Here is a 17,715-nt window from a genome sequence, read left to right on the forward strand (position 1 = left end):
CGGACGATGCAGAGCAGGCAGCGCAGCAGGACGAGGCAGAGCAGGCAGCGCAGCAACAGGCGGCGCCTCAGGACGACGACGACCAGCAGCAGGACGACGACGACCAGCAGCAGGACGCCTCAGGTTCAGGCGGCTCTAGTTCGAGGAGCATCTACCTGCGAGGCCCCGCGAGTCTCCCGCCGCGTCCCATACTTCGGGACAGACGACCGCTGATTCGGCCGGAAGGGGAGAGGTATGTAACTTTATGTTCTTCATTCTTGTTCATATTATGTGTTCAAAATCATAATATAAACTAATACTTTTTATTTATCACTTGGACAGGTCTTGGACGGTTTTGGATTATGCTGGGGGTCATCGTCGCCCCCCTAATAACATCCTCGGCCTGCTGTGTAGGGAACACTTCCCTGGACTTGTGGAGTACGCCGGAGTGACGGGCCCAGCCTTCACCTTCGACCACTACGCCGTCGCCCCCGATGCAGTAGACCGGGACGGCAGGGAATTCAATAACAAGGCGGAGCGGGTGAAGCAAGAGTTGCGGGCAATATGGTGGGCGGTTTCTAGTACATGCAGAGCCTTGGCGCCGCACAGGGCATCGCTCCACCACCTCCATTGTTCCCTCCAGTTGACCCTGCTCTCTTCCACACTCCTGTGAGTATCAAAATTGTAGTCAGATGTTTGTAATGCATCTGGTATAACACATGCAATCTCTTCTCTGTGCAGGGCCAATCTGGAGCGGCATCCAACAACCCTCTGGAAGGGTTCAGCCCAACGCAGCCCCGGTCAAACCGCCCACCTCCATGAGTGTTGTGTTTTCATTGTTTTAGACTTCAGAACTTATGTATAATACTTATGTTTGTGTTTGATACTTATGTGAGACCTTGCGACGTTTGAGACTTATGTTTGTGTTTGATACTTGTGTTGAACACTTATGTTTGTGATGAATATTTATGTTTGTGGTGACGGTTTTATGTTTGTGTTGGCTATTTATGTCTGTGATGATATATGTGATATATATGTGATATCTTCTGCTTGTGTGGATGGAATACAAAAAACAAATAAAAAGGTATATACTGGTCACTTTGCCGAGTGTAACACTCGGCAAAGAGGCGCTTTGCCGAGTGTTAGGGTCATAACACTCGGCAAAGAGCACAGACCTGGGCACCGGCTTAGGTTCTTTGCCGAGTGTTATGTCGCTGGCACTCGGCAAAGAGGTCGGCTTTGCCGAGTGCCGCACAGAACACTCGGCAAAGAGCCTGACATGGGGACCCTCTCTGGCGGGCTCTTTGCCGAGTGTCCCAAGTGACACTCGGCAAAGATGGATTCTTTGCCGAGTGCTGTCTGGAAGACACTCGGCAAAAAAAACTTCTTTGCCGAGTGTCTTCCAGGCAGCACTCGGCAAAGTCGCCGTATCCGTCACCCGGCGCCGTAACAGCCGCTTTTCTTTGCCGAGTGCCCGAGAAAAAGCACTCGGCAAAGAAGCCTTTGCCGATGCACTCTTTGTCGAGTCTTCTTTGCCGAGTGTCACACTCGGCAAAGCCTTTGCCGAGTGTTTTTAAGGCTTCGCCGAGTGCTTCAGGCACTCGGCAAAGCGATTGATTCCGGTAGTGTGTAGGGAGCCATGCAACGTTGTGTTTAGGGATGAAAACGAGACGGATACAGCTGGATATAGGGTCATCACATATTATATTCTAATATATTTCTCTCGGATACGGGTAGTTAAAATTTGGGACTGATATAGGATGAGACTATCCTGGTAATAATCCGGACGGGTAAGAAACAGATAACGAATATTACTCGGATAGATACCGGATAGTTGTCAGATAGTTCGTCCTGATAATATTAATTGCTCAACCATCCAACAAACACATAAATTAATAAATATATAATCATGTATATGATAGATTAAGGAAAGAAACCGATAAAATCGATATCATATAATTCAAAGTCACAAGCGTATAACCAACAATACAATATTTAGAAAATAGTTGGCATGCATGTTTTTTATATGACATGGTGAATTTAAAGAGAGAATGTATGGTATAATTATGTATTTTAAGCAGCTTACTTGATAGCTCTTGTGATATAGAGTAGATTTGGATTTTGATCGAGAAAACCGATAATTTGCATAAAAATAAAGCGTTGCTTAGCTAATTGAACCCAAAGCTTATACCACTACAACACCGTGTACTACTTTGGTTCTTAAAATCACCGAATAAATTTTTATGTCGATTTTTGCACCCACGCGGAAACTCAGGATTCCAGTAGTGAGCACAGACTGAACGATTTATATCAACTAGTCGGTTGTCCGTACGTTACGACGGCTTACAACAATACCCATGTAAACTATCTACAAAAAAAATTTAAGATTTTTTATTGAATGTCTCCGCTCTCCATATAATATTTTTTGATTTGGCTGACTGATGTTATTATTTACTTCATCCAATATGTCTTGGTATAACACGACCAATGAAGTGAGCGATTAGAAGAGAGTTCACAATGACTGACTGAACGAACAGAGATTATAAAATGAAATAATTCCACCATACAGAGACCAAATAAGAGAAAGTTTGTGAGCTCAAGTTTCTAAAATAAGTCACATGAACTCAAACTTCTAAAAAAATAGATCAAAATATGGAGTGATTGCTAAAGTCATGCATCAATAAAAACTGGATACGCTCCATATAAATTATGCTACTTCGTAGCAATTACTAACGTTTAAAACCAACAGATAACCTTTCATTTTAATGTTAGTGTGACAAATCATTGTTGCTCCATCCAATTCAGCAACCTCAAACACCATAGAGTCCATTACGACAATGTGGTATCAGAAACGACCTAATGCTTGCAAGAGCCAAGAACGTCGTGTCGTGCTTGGGTGTAGCCTCGACCCGTAGTGCTGGTCCGGCCCGACATGATTATATTTTTTATTTTACAAAAAAAATGTATATACATATATATATATATATATAATTTATATTCAATATTAAAAACATCTAAGCATGATGTTCTACTGGTTAAATAGTTTTACCCAATGTATCTCGCCCTTCTTCCATAAGGGCATGGGTTCGATGCCTGGGCTAGAGTTGTGGCCCGCGGGCGTCTGGCCCGTGCCGGGCCGCCGTTTGGCCATCTATAGACGTGCAACAGATTAATTTGAAATAATTGTGAGGGGTTATTAGTAAAATGATGACGCGGGACGACCGTTGAAACTGGTGCTTTAAGTATAATAGTATAGATTAGCGTACGTGCCTAGCAAGGTTAAGTAGGAGATGCTACCTAGCTGCTACCTCAAGTTTGCCCATGAGCACTACCGGAATTCGGCTATTTGTCGAGTGCTAAATATTTTGCCGAGTGTTTTTTTCGGCACTCGGCAAAGTTTTTTTACCGAGTGCCAAGCAAAAAACCCTCGGTAAAAGGAAACACTCGGCAAAGAAGCTCTTTGCCGAATGTTTTTTTCAACATTGGGCAAAGACAATTTAAATATCACATTTTAAAGCAGTAAATCAATTCAAATGGAAAGGTTTTTAACTACAAATTTGTATAACTCATCATGATGTACAATTTATATTTTGAATATTTCTTCATATGACAAAATAAAAATAATTTGTTCATAAATCTATATCTCTCTCGTAGTTTATGAAACTACGAGAGAGATGTATTAGATTTGTGCATATTGTTAGAACCATCATGTGAGATGAACAAATGACCAAACAACCAAAATAAAATTTGTAGATCTTGAGAAGTTCTTTGCCGAGTGTGACCACGTTCTTTGTATGACTTGTGAACGTGGTCAGTTGCGAATATATGAAAGTCGCCTAGAGGGGGGTGAATAGGCAAATCTAAAATTTATAAAGTTTAAGCACAACTACAAGCCGGAGTTAGCGTTAGAATATAATCGAGTCCGAAAGAGAGGGCGAAAACAAATCACAAGCAAATAAGGCGGATGACACGGTGATTTGTTTTACCGAGGTTCGGGTTCTTGCAAACCTACTCCCCGTTGAGGTGGTCACAAAGACCGGGTCTCTTTCAACCCTTTCCCTCTCTCACACGGTCACCTAGACCGAGTGAGCTTCTCTTCTGAATCAATCGGGACACTAAGTCCCCACAAGGACCACCACACAATTGGTGTCTCTTGCCTTGATTACAATTGAGTTGGAAAGAAGGAAGAAGAAAAGCGATCCAAGCGCAAGAACTCAAATGAACACAATTGTCTCTCTCGCTGGTCACTATTTGATTGGAATGATCTTTAGACTTGGGAGAGGATTTGATCTCTTGTTTGTGTCTTTGAATGAAGTCTAGAGCTCTTGTATGAAGTTTGATGGCTGAAAACTTGGATGCATTGAAGTGTGGTGGTTGGGGGGTATTTATAGCCCCAACCACCAAGTTGACCGTTGGTGAAGGCTTCTGTCGTATGGCGCACCGGACAGTCCGGTGCGCCAGCCACGTCACCAGGCCGTTAGGGTTCGACCGTTGGAGCTTCTGTCATGTGGGCCACCGGACAGTCCGGTGGTGCACCGGACAGTCACTATTCACTGTCTGTTGCGCCTTCTGCGCCTGCTCTGACTTCTGCGCGCGCAGTCACGCACTGTAGTGTTGCAGACGACCGTTGGCGTGGACGACCGTTGCTCCGCTTGGCGCACCGGACAGTCCGGTGCTACACCGAACAGTCCAGTGAATTATAGCGGAGCGGCCTCCCTGAATTCCCGAAGGTGGTAAGTTCGGAGTGGAACTCCCTGGTGCACCGGACAGTCCGGTGCGCCAGACCAGGGCTGCCTTTAGGTTGTGTTTTGCTCTTTTTATTTGAACCATTTTTGGACTTTTTATTGGTTTGTGTTGAACCTTTGACACCTGTAAAACTTATAATCTAGAGCAAACTAGTTAGTTCAATTATTTGTGTTGGGCAATTCAACCACCAAAATTCATATAGGAAAAGGTGTAACCTATTTCCCTTTCAATCTCCCCCTTTTGGTGATTGATGCCAACACAAACCAAAGCAAATATAAAAGTGCAGAATTGAACTAGTTTGCATAAGGTAAGTGCAAAGATTGCTTGGAATGAAACCAATAATTGTTTCTACTAGATATGCATGGATGGTTTTCTTCTTATTTAAAATTTTGGACCACGCTTGCACCACTTGTTTTGTTTTGCAAATGTTCTGTAAATTCTTTTCAAAGTCTTTTGCAAATAGTCAAAGGTATATGAATAAGATTTTGAGAAGAATTTTCAAGATTTGAAATTTTCTCCCCCTGTTTCAAATGATTTTCCTTTGACTAAACAAAACTCTCCCTCAATGAAATTCTCCTCTTAGTGTTCAAGAGGATTTTAGATACTAATTTTGAAGAGGTTATACCAATTTGAAATTATATCAAAAATAAGATACCAATTTGAAAATCTTTAAAAAACACTTCTTTGATACAAATTGAAAGACTACAAATTTTTGAAATTGGCGGTGGTGCGGTCCTTTTGCTTTGGGCTAATATTTTCTCCCCCTTTGGCATGAATTGCCAAAAACGGATACTTGCGAGTGAAATATAAGCCCTTATTCAAACTTTCTCCCCCTTTGGTAAATAATATAGGAGTGAAGATTATACCAAATTGGAGAGCGTTGTGGAGCGACGACAAGGGATGAATAATTCGATGGAGTGGAGTGGAAGCCTTTTGTCTTCACCGAGGAGTCCATTTCCCTTTCAATCTATGACTTAGCATAATAGTCACTTGAAAACACATTAGTCATAGCACATGAAAGAGATATGATCAAAGGTATATAAATGAGCTATGTGTGCAAAATATCAATCAAAATTCCTGAAATCAAGAATATTTAGCTCATGCCTAAGTTTGGTAAAAGATTTCTCATCTAATGGCTTGGTAAAGATATCGGCTAATTGATCTTTGGTGTTAATGTAAGCAATATCGATATCTCCCCGTTGTTGGTGATCCCTCAAAAAGTGATACTGAATGGCTATGTGCTTAGTGCGGCTGTGCTCAACGGGATTATCCGCCATGCGGATTGCACTCTCATTATCACATAGGAGAGGAACTTTGGTTAATTTGTAACTATAGTCCCTAAGGGTTTGCCTCATCCAAAGCAATTGTGCGCAACAATGGCCTGCGACAATATACTTGGCTTCGGCGGTAGAAAGAGCTACAAAATTTTGTTTCTTAGAAGCCCAAGACACCAGAGATCTTCCCAAGAACTGGCAAGTCCCTGATGTGCTCTTTCTATCAATCTTACACCCTGCCCAATCAGCATCTGAATAACCAATTAAATCAAAAGTGGATCCCCTGGGGTACCAAAGGCCAAACTTAGGAGTATAAACTAAATATCTCAAGATTCGTTTCATGGCCCTAAGGTGAACTTCCTTAGGATCGGCTTGGAATCTTGCACACATGCATATGGAAAGCATAATATTCGGTCGTGAAGCACATAAATAGAGTAAAGAACCTATCATCGACCGGTATACCTTTTGATCTACGGATTTACCTTCTGTGTCGAGGTCGAGATGCCCATTGGTTCCCATGGGTGTCTTGATGGGCTTGGCATCCTTCATCCCAAACTTGGTAAGAATGTCTTGAATGTACTTCGTTTGGCTGATGAAGATGCCCTCTTGGAGTTGCTTGATTTGAAATCATAGAAAATACTTCAACTCCCCCATCATAGACATCTCGAATTTTTGAACCATTATCCTACTAAACTCTTCACAAGTAGATTTGTTAGTAGACCAAATATAATATCATCAACATAAATTTGGCATACAAACAAATCATTTGTAATTGTTTTGGTAAAGAGAGTAGGATCGGCTTTTACGACTTTGAAGCCATTAGCGATAAGAAAATCTCTTAGGCATTCATACCATGCTCTTGGGGCTTGTTTGAGCCCATAAAGCGCCTTAGAGAGTTTATAGACATGATTAGGATACTCACTATCTTCAAAGCCGGGAGGTTGCTCAACATAGACCTCTTCCTTGATTGGTCCATTGAGGAAAGCACTCTTTACGTCCATTTGATAAAGCTTGAAGCCATGGTAAGTAGCATAGGCAAGTAAAATGCGAATCGACTCAAGCCTAGCTACGGGTGCATAGGTTTCACCGAAATCCAAACCTTCGACTTGTGAATATCCCTTGGCCACAAGTCAGGCTTTGTTTCTTGTCACCACACCATGCTCATCTTGCTTGTTGCGGGATACCCACTTGGTTCCTACAACATTTTGGTTAGGACATGGAACTAAATGCCATACCTCATTTCTCGTGAAGTTGTTGAGCTCCTCTTGCATCGCCAACACCCAATCTGAATCTTGAAGTGCTTCCTCTACCCTGTGTGGCTCAATAGAGGAAACAAAAGAGTAATGTTCACAAAAATGAGCAACACGAGATCGAGTGGTTACCCCCTTATGAATGTCGCCGAGGATGGTGTTCACGGGGTGATCTCGTTGGATTGCTTGGTGGACTCTTGGGTGTGGCGGCCTTGGATCTTGTTCATCTTCCTTGTCTTGATCATTGTCATCTTCCCCTTGATCATTGCCCCCGTCTTGAAGTGGCTCATCTTCTTGATCTTCATTTTCATCCTCTTGAGCTTGATCCTCATCTTGGGTTGGTGGAGATGCTTGTGTGGAAGAAGATGGTTGATCTTGTGTTTGTGGAGGCTCTTCGGATTCCTTAGGACATACATCCCCAATAGACATGTTCCTTAGCGCAACGCATGTAGCCTCTTCATCATCTAATTCATCAAGATCAACTTGCTCTACTTGAGAACCGTTAGTCTCATCAAACACAATGTCACAAGAAACTTCAACTAGTCCAGTGGACTTGTTAAAGACTCTATATGCCCTTGTGTTTGAATCATAACCAAGTAAAAAGCCTTCTACAGCCTTAGGAGCAAATTTAGATTTTCTACCTCTTTTAACAAGAATGAAGCATTTGCTACCAAAGACTCTAAAATATGAAACATTGGGCTTTTTACCGGTGAGGAGTTCATATGATGTCTTCTTGAGGATTTGGTGTAGATATAATCGGTTGATAGCGTAGCAAGTGGTGTTAACCGCCTCGGCCCAAAACCGATCTGAAGTCTTGTACTCATCAATCATGGTCCTTGTCATGTCCAATAGAGTTCTATTCTTCCTCTCTACTACACCATTTTGTTGTGGCGTGTAGGGAGAAGAGAACTCATGCTTGATACCCTCCTCCTCAAGGAAACCTTCAATTTGAGAGTTTTTGAACTCTGTTCCATTGTCGCTTCTTATCTTTTTGATCCTTAAGCCGAACTCATTTTGAGCCCGTCTCAAGAATCCTTTCAAAGTCTCTTGGGTTTGAGATTTTTCCTGCAAAAAGAATACCCAAGTGAAGCGAGAATAATCATCCACAATAACTAGACAATACTTACTCTCGCCGATGCTTATGTAAGCTATCGGGCCGAATAAGTCCATATGGAGCAGCTCCAGTGGCCTGTCATTCGTCATGATGTTCTTGTGTGGATGATGAACACCAACTTGCTTCCCTGCTTGGCATACGCCACAAATTCTGTCTTTCTCAAAATGAACATTGGTTAGTCCCAAAATGTGCTATCCCTTTAGAAGCTTGTGAAGATTCTTTATTCCAACATGGGCTAGTCGGCGGTGCCAGAGCCAACCCATGTTAGTCTTAGCAAATAAGCAAGTATCGAGTTCAGCTCTATTTAAATCAACTAAGTATAGCTGACCCTCTAATACTCCCTTAAAAGCTACTGAATCATCACTTCTTCTAAAGACAGTAACACCTGTATCCGTAAAAGATAGTTGTAACCCATTTTGCATAATTGAGCTAATGAATCTACAAGAAAAACATTGGAAATAGAATGGTCGGGTGATATAGCAATTTTACCCAATCCTTTGACCAAACCTTGATTTCCATCCCCGAATGTGATAGCTCTTTGGGGACCTTGGTTTTTCTCATAGGAGGAGAACATCTTTTTCTCCCCAGTCATGTGGTTTGTGCACCCGCTGTCGATGATCCAACTTGAGCCCCCGGATGCATAAACCTACAAAACAAATTTAGGCCTTGTTCTTAGGTACCCAAACGATTTTGGGTCCTTTTACATTAGAAACAAGCACCTTGGGTACCCAAACACAAGTCTTAGAGCCCTTGTGTTTGCCCCTAACATATTTGGCAACTATTTTGCCTGATTTGTTAGTTAGCACATAGGAAGCATCAAAAGTCTTAAATGAAATGTTAGGTTCATTTGATGCAATAGGAGTTTTCTTCTTAGGCATTTTAACATGTGTAGAACGCCTAGAGCTAGAAGACTCATTCTTATAACTAAAAGCATGGTGAGAAACATAATGAGTCTCCTTAGCATGAATTCTCCTAATCTTATCCTCAGGATAACCAGCAGAATATAAAATATAGCCCTTGTTATCCTGAGGCATGGGAGCTTTGCCCTTAACAAAATTAGACAATCTTTTAGTAGGGGCATTAAGCTTGACATTGTCTCCCTGTTGGAAGTCAATGCCATCCTTAATGCCATGGCGTCTCCCACTATAAAGCATGCTACGAGCAAATTTAAATTTCTCATTTTCTAGTTCATGCTCGGCAATTTTAGCATCTAGTTTAGCTATGTGATCATTTTGTTGTTTAATCATAGCAAGGTGATCATGAATAGCATCAATGTTAATATCTCTACATCTAGTACAAATAGAAACATGATCTACGCTAGATGTAGAGAATTTGCAATCATTTAATTCAACAATCTTAGCATGTAAAATAGCATTCTCATCTCTAAGATTGGAAATAGAAGCATTGCAAACATCTAAGTCTTTAGCCTTAGCAATTAATTTTTCATTCTCATTTCTAAGGCTAGCAAGAGAGACATTCAATTTTTCAATCTTAGCAATTAAACTAGCATTATCATTTCTAAGATTGGCAATTGAATCATCACAAATATTTGACTTCTCAACCTTAGCAATCAAATTAGCATTCTCAATTCTAAGGTTGGAAATAGTGTCATGGCAAGTGCTTAGCTCACTAGTTAATTTTTCACATTTTTCTACCTCTAGAGCATAAGCATTTTTAACCTTAACATGCTTTTTGTTTTCTTTAATAAGAAAGTCCTCTTGGCTATCCAAGAGTTCATCCTTCTCATGAATAGCACTAATCAATTCATTCAATTTCTCTTTTTGTTGCATGTTAAGATTGGCAAAAAGAGTAAGCAAGTTATCCTCATCATCACTAGAATTTTCCTCATCACTAGCGGTTGCATACTTAGTAGAGGATCTTGATTTTACCTTCTTTTTCTTGCCGTCCTTTTCCATGAGGCACTTGTGGCCGACGTTGGGTAAGAGAAAAGTCCCTTGTTGACGGCGATGTTGGTGAGAGCACCTAGAGGGGGGTGAATAGGTGATCCTGTAAAAACTTGAAACTTAATCCACAAAACTTGATTAGGAGTTAGCACAATTAAGCCAAGTGGCTAGAGAGGAGAGCTTGCACAACACGATAACCACAAAGAGATCAACACAGAGATGGCACAGTGGTTTATCCCGTGGTTCGGCCAAGTCCAACACTTGCCTACTCCACGTTGTGGCGTCCCAACGGATGAGGGTTGCAATCAACCCCTTTCAAGCGGTCCAAAGACCAACTTGAATACCACGGTGTTTTGCTTTCACTTTACTATATCCCACTTGCGAGGAATCTCCACAACTTGGAGCCTCTCGCCCTTACACTTGATGTTCACAAAGAAGCACGGAGTAAGGGAGGGATGAGCAACGCACACAAGACACGAAATCAGAGTACCAACACGCACACAAGTCACAACAAGAGCTCACAACACAACCCGACGAGTTCACAACTCAAATGGAGCTCTAGTTGCTATCACAAAGAATCAAATGCGCGGAATTGAAGTCTTGGTGCTTAGGAGTGCTTAGAGAATACTTGGTGTTCTCCTCCATGCGCCTAGGGGTCCATTTTATAGCCCCAAGGCAGCTAGGAGCCATTGAGAGCAATTCAAGAAGGCAATTCTTGTCTTCTGTCGCCTGGCGCACCGGACAGTCCGGTGCACCACCGGACACTGTCTGGTGCGGATTTCTTTCCTTCTTTGGCGAAGTCGACCATTGGCGATTCAGAGCCGTTGGTGCACCGGACACTGTCCGGTGCACACCGGACAGTCCGGTGCCCCTTCTGACCGTAGGCTCTTGCCACGCGTCACGCGCGGATTCCGTGGCCGACTGTTGGCCCGACCGACTGTTGGCTCACCGGACAGTCCAGTGCACACCGGACAGTCCGGTGATTTATAGCCGTACGCCGCCGTTGAAGTCCCGAGAGCAGCTAGTTCGCAGATGCCAGCTTGGTGCACTAGACACTGTCCGGTGCACCACCGGACAGTCCGGTGCACCCAAACTGAGCAGACTCTTGGCTGCTTCGAGCCACGCTTTTCCAATTCCATTTTCTCTGATTCTAACACTTAGACAAACATGTTAGTACACAAAAACCAATGTACTAAGTCTAGAATCTTACCTTTGTATTGATTTGCACCTTATCCATCATTTGGCATAGTTTATCACTTAAGCACTTGTGTTGGACACTAAATCACCAAAACACTTAGAAATGGCCCAAGGGCACATTTCCCTTTCAGTTGGCGGCGTCCTCGTCGAAGGAGGAGTCAGTGGAGCTCTTGTCGGAGTCCCACTCCCGGCAAACATGGGCATCGCCGCCCTTCTTCTTGTAATATCTCTTCTTCTCCTTCTTCTTCCCCCTCTTGTCGTTATCCCTGTCACTATCACTAGACAAAGGACATTTAGCGATAAAATGACCGGGCTTACCACATTTGTAGCAAACCTTCTTGGAGCGGGACTTGTAGTCTTTCCCCCTCCTTTGCTTGAGGATTTGGCGGAAGCTCTTGATGATGAGCGCCATCTCCTCATTGTCGTGGAGACGTCGATGGGGACCCTACTTGGTGTAGAGTATTCTTTCTTCTCCTCTGTTGCCTTGAATGCAACGGGTTGTGCCTCGGGTACGGAGGAGGAAGCGCCTTGCTCGATGATCTTCTTGGAGCCTTTGATCATCAATTCAAAGCTTACAAATTTTCCTATTACTTCCTCGGGAGACATTAGTTTATATCTTGGATCACCACGAATTAATTGAACTTGAGTAGGGTTAAGAAATACGAGTGATCTAAGAATAACCTTGACCATTTCATGGTCATCCCATTTGGTGCTCCCGAGGTTGCGCACTTGGTCAACCAAGGTCTTTAGCCGGTTGTACATGGCTTGCGGGTCTTCTCCTTGGTTGAGCATAAAACGACCGAGCTCCCCCTCGATCGTTTCCCTCTTGGTGATCTTGGTCACCTCGTCTCCTTCGTGCGCGGTTTTGAGCACATCCCAAATCTCCTTGGCGCTCTTCAACCCTTGCACCTTGTTATACTCCTCTCGACTTAGAGAGGTGAGGAGTATAGTGGTGGCTTGGGAGTTGAAGTGCAGGATTTGGGCAACTTCGTCCGAGTCATAGTCTTCATCCCCCGGCGATGGTACCTGTACTCCAATCTCAACAACATCCCAAATACTAGTGTGGAGTGAGATTAGATGGTGCCTCATTTTGTCACTCCACATATTATAATATTCACCATCAAACATGGGTGGTTTGCCTAATAGGATGGAAAGTAAAGGAGTACGTTTGGAAATGCGAGGATAGCGTAGGGGAATCTTACTAAACTTCTTGCGGTCATGGCGCTTAGAAGTTACGGACGGCGTGTCGGAGCCGGAGGTGGATGGCGATGAAGAGTCGGTCTCGTAGTAGATGAGAGCACCTAGACGGGGGGTGAATAGGTGATCCTGTAAAACTTAAAACTTAACACCACAAACTTGATTAAGAGTTAGATCAATGAAATCAAGTGAGTAGAGAGGAGAGCTCTTGTGAAGCACAATAGACACAATAAGGACAAGCACAAGAGACACGAGGATTTATCCCGTGGTTCGGCCAAGTACAAAACTTGCCTACTCCACGTTGTGGCGTCCCAACGGACGAGAGTTGCACTCAACTCCTCTCAAGTGATCCAATGATCAACTTGAATACCACGGTGTTCTTCTTTACTTTACTCTTTCCCATTTGCGAGGAATCTCCACAACTTGGAGTCTCTCGCCCTTACAATAAGAATCTCAATGAAGCACTAGAGTAAGGGAGGGAAGCAACACACTCAAATCCACAGCAAATACGCACACACAAGACCAAGACTTAAGCTCAAAAGAGTATCCCAAGGTTCTCACTAGAACGGAGCTCAAATCACTAAGAATGTCAAACAAGTGTGCAAGAATGAAGTGTGAATGATCAACAATGCTCAAAGGTTGCTTGGTGTCCTCCTTCATGCGCCTAGGGGTCCCTTTTATAGCCCCAAGGCAGCTAGGAGCCGTTGAGAGCATTCCAGGAAGGCAATTATTGCCTTCTATCGACTGGCGCACCGGACAGTCCGGTGCACCACCGGACACTGTCCGGTGCGGATTTCTTTCCTTCTTTGGCGAAGCTGACCGTTGGCGGTTCAGAGCCGTTGGCGCACCGGACAGTGTCCGGTGCACACCGGACAGTCCGGTGCCCCCTTCTGACCGTTGGCTCTGCCACGCGTCGCGCGCGGATTACGCGGCCGACCGTTGGCCCGGCCGACTGTTGGCTCACCGAACAGTCCGGTGCACCACCGTACAGTCCGGTGATTTATAGCCATACACCGCCGTCGAAGTCCCGAGAGCAGCCAGTTTGGCAGACACAGCCTGGCGCACCGGACAGAGTCCGGTGCACCACCGGACAGTCCGGTGCACCCAGATCGAGCAGCCTGTTGGGGACTTGTTCTCAAATGCTGAACAAGGCAACACAAAAAATGTTAGACGTTAAAATCCTTCGTCCTTCGAAGCATTATTTCCCTTGAGGATATAATGATTTTCGGACGAAGGTTATGAAGGACATACCTTCATAAACACTACATATAATAATGAAGAAGAAGGCATATGAAATGTAAAGGATAACGTAAACAATTATATATTATTATTAACTCATTTCTATATTATTATTACTATGGAAAAATAGAAATGATATCAAATTACAAATGTACCTTCGGCTTAAAAGAAGGTAATAGTACAAGCGTGACGCAAAAGCAGAATGCCAAGTCAGCGTGAACAGTACGGGGGCACTGTTCACCTATTTATAGGCACGGGACATAGCTCATATAAAATTACATCCATGCCCTTTACATTTGGTAGTAATTCTATAGTAATCCACCGAGGTCTGAATAGCCTTTTCATCTTTAAGTCGGTTTCCTTTTCTGCTATCACGCCGAAGCTTTCCTGCTCACAGCTTCGGCGCTGTGTCGACCTTCGTATTCTTTGGGCTTCTCCTACTGTGGTACCGATTCGAGTCCGAAGATACCTGTTCACACATTATACTCCAGAAATATCATTAAATCATGTTTTTGAGGACCTTCGGAAGCCGAAGGCCCCAACAGTAGCCCCTCGCAATATTAATTTGTTAGAATAATAAATTTAGATTGCGACATGGACGAAGGCCTTAAGCCGAAGGTCCGAAAAAACACCTTTCCTTTGCTAGAATAGCAACATTCGCTGACAAGCGGGGTTTTCCAATTTTCAATGCGCTGGGCGTATAAATAAGAGCATAACACGAGCTCACTTGGTACGCTTTCTTGCCATCTGCCCTTGCTTACTCAATTTTCAGCTCTTGCGCACCAACACTTGCTTGGCTTTTTAAGTTTTTAAGCTTCGGCTTTGAAAACAGTTTTTTAGCATTTTCGAAGATGTCTGAAGATAAAAAGGCTGCTGTCGAGATGAAACTGAGTCTCTCCGAAGAGAAAAACCTGGGGTTTCTTGTAGCAATGTCGAAGACCAATACATAAAAGATCACCAAAGAGATTTTAGAAGGTTTATCTGAAGATACTGGTGACAGCGACAGTTATGATGTGGATAGTGGTGGTGAAGACTCCGAAGATCGCCCTTGGCGACCAAGCCATGCGGTTTTCGGCAAATCAAGTATCAAAGAAAATCATCTTGTCAGCATGAGGGGAAGATATTTCCGGGACTTATCCATTGTGAGGGCCGATGAAGGAGAGAAGACCTGTCCGTCCCCTGAGGAAAATGAAGTCGTAGTGTTCCGAAGCTTCTTGAAAGCTGGATTACGATTTCCCCTGAGCAGCTTTTTCGTAGAGGTGCTGAAAATATTTGAAGTCTATCTTCACCAACTTACCCCCGAAGCAATCATAAAGATGAATATCTTCGTGTGGGCCGTGAGAAGCCAAGGTCTGGAACCTGATGCGAAAAGTTTCTGCAACATACACGAATTGTTATACGAGACAAAACCCTGGGGTAAGGAACAGTATCACAATAATTTCTGCTGCTACAGTTTCGTCTCTCGGTCCGGGTCAAGCAGTCCCGTACCAACCTTTCGGAAGAGATGGCCCGGCGACTGGATGACAGAATGGTTTTATGTGAAGAATGACCTTGAAATACGGGAAGATATTAAAGGTATAATTATGCGCCCTATTTGGCAAAGCTTCGGCCTACGGAGGCCGAAGGTTGAAATGAATGAAGCTGCCGAAGAATGCCAGAGAGCCTTCGGAGTTATTTGCTCTTTTATTGGAACGAGGGATTTGGTCCAAGAGCATATTGCCTTCAGAGTATGGCCACTCGCGGAAAAATGGGAAATGCCGCAAGAGACCATAAAGGAGGCCGACGAAGGTGGACTTATCAGGCTGAAATATACTTTCAAGTTCGGAGATAAATTCGTTGAGCCAGATGATGACTGGCTAAAGAGCATTGAAAATGTAAGTGATGAACTACTTGGGGTTTATTCAAAGCCCGAAGATACTGCATTGTCGGCAGCCTTCGGAGGCCGGAAAAAGAAAAGACTCAACCGGGTATTTGATGCAATCAGGTTTGTCTACCCTGACTACCGTTATCCCATTCGAGGGCAGAAAAGAAAAGGCACAACTTCTGCGAAAGAAGAAGCTGCAGCTGCTCCTAGTGAGCCAGCACCGAAAAGAAAAAGGATAAAGGTCCTCACACATCGGCCACGCTATATTGAACCAGCCTCGGTGCCTGAGTTCACCGGAGAGACCTCTTCGGCCACCGAGGCTGAAGAGCCAACCTTGCTGCCAGAAATCGCAGAACTGGCCGAAGCGCCAACAACAACAGAATCGGAGGAACCAAAGATTTTATTACCAGAAACCAAAGAGATGGCCGAAGCGCCATCGACAGAAAAGATGGAAGAAACAAAGGGATCAATTGAGGGATCAAAAATATCAGAAATTTTAAGTCCTTCAGTAGAAATTGAAGTAGCAAGAATTAAAAAGGGCCCAGCGGTGACTCCGAAAAGAAAAAGAATGGTCAATGTGCTAGATGTTCTAGAGACAATTAAGTCCTCAAGCACAACTCCGAAGAAGACTGTTGAAACTTCCGAAGCGAAAACTGAAATTTTTGATACTAAGGCTCCAAAGCAACAAACTGAGGCTGAAGCTGGGCCCTCAGAGCCCACGAAGGTGGAATCCTTGGAAACCGAGGAAGAAAAAATGACGGAGCCAATTCTTTTTGAAGAAATCAGTGCTGTTGCCCCCGAAGCATCCCCCAAAGTCCTTGATTATATTGTTCGACATGCTTCGGGGAAAAAATTATCAGAAAAAGAAAAGCAAGAGGCCCAGCTTTACGCCCAAAAACTGAAATATCCAAAGGGGTGTTGATATTCAACGGCAGCGGAGAAGAAGACTTCTTGTATTGTCTCCCTGACAGCAAGGAGATTTCTGTCTGTCGGGAGATGAGCAAGAGCTTCGGATTCCCAACACTAGAAGACGGGCTCTCGGTGCTGTCGAAAAACGAACTGGCCGACAGCCTGGCGTACAATAGCTTAAAGGTGCAAAAAATGAGATCTTTGTATTTTTTCTTGAGACCAAAATTTTTCGTTTGCTTAAATTTATTGACGCACACACATTTTTCTTTGCAGGGCCTTATACTTAGCAATGCCCTCAGAGCCCAAAAAGATACCGAAGACGAAGGGTGTGTTATGGCCCTGAGCAACCTTCGTTCCGAAGTAATTGAACTAAGGAACGAAGGTCTCGAAAAAGATAAAATATTACATTCATTGATAAATAGAATAAAAGAAGACGAAGCTACTTTTAAAAGTCAAGCTGAGGCTCAGAAGCGTGAAATTGAAGATCTTCGAAAACAACTAGCCAGAGCTAAAGAGGAACGCATACTTGAAGAAACGAAGCGAGAACTTAGCGAACAATGGGCAAATCATTTAGAAGGAACTGTTGAAGAGCTTCGTTCGTCCAAGAAAAGATGCTATGACAAATCTATGGAGTGTGTTAAGAAAATGAAAGCTAGCTTCGCCAGCGTTGGCGCATTTTCGAGTGAAGAAAACTTTACAAGAGGCAACCCCGAAGGTCCCATCGAATGGATTAATCACGAAGCTGAGGCCTTTGAGGAAATTTTAAATAGCCACGGAGACATATGCGCTTTTTCGGGTGCCAGGGGGATTGCCACCATTTTGGAGAGAAAGGGCTGTGAGCATATAAAGATTTTAGCACAGTACGAAGGTACTTTGCCCTTCGAAGATGCAAAAGATCCTTCAGCCGAAGCTAGTATGGTTGGTGGAAAAATTTTCACCGATATCTGGGACAATGGTGGCCGAGAAATGGCCCGAGAAATTATCCAGAAAAGCGAAAAAGGCATCCATGACGCTAGAAAAGTAGCAGAGGCTGTTGAGAAAA

Source organism: Zea mays, chromosome 1 (assembly GCF_902167145.1).
Source record: "Zea mays cultivar B73 chromosome 1, Zm-B73-REFERENCE-NAM-5.0, whole genome shotgun sequence".
In the NCBI taxonomy this organism is placed as follows: domain Eukaryota; kingdom Viridiplantae; phylum Streptophyta; class Magnoliopsida; order Poales; family Poaceae; genus Zea; species Zea mays.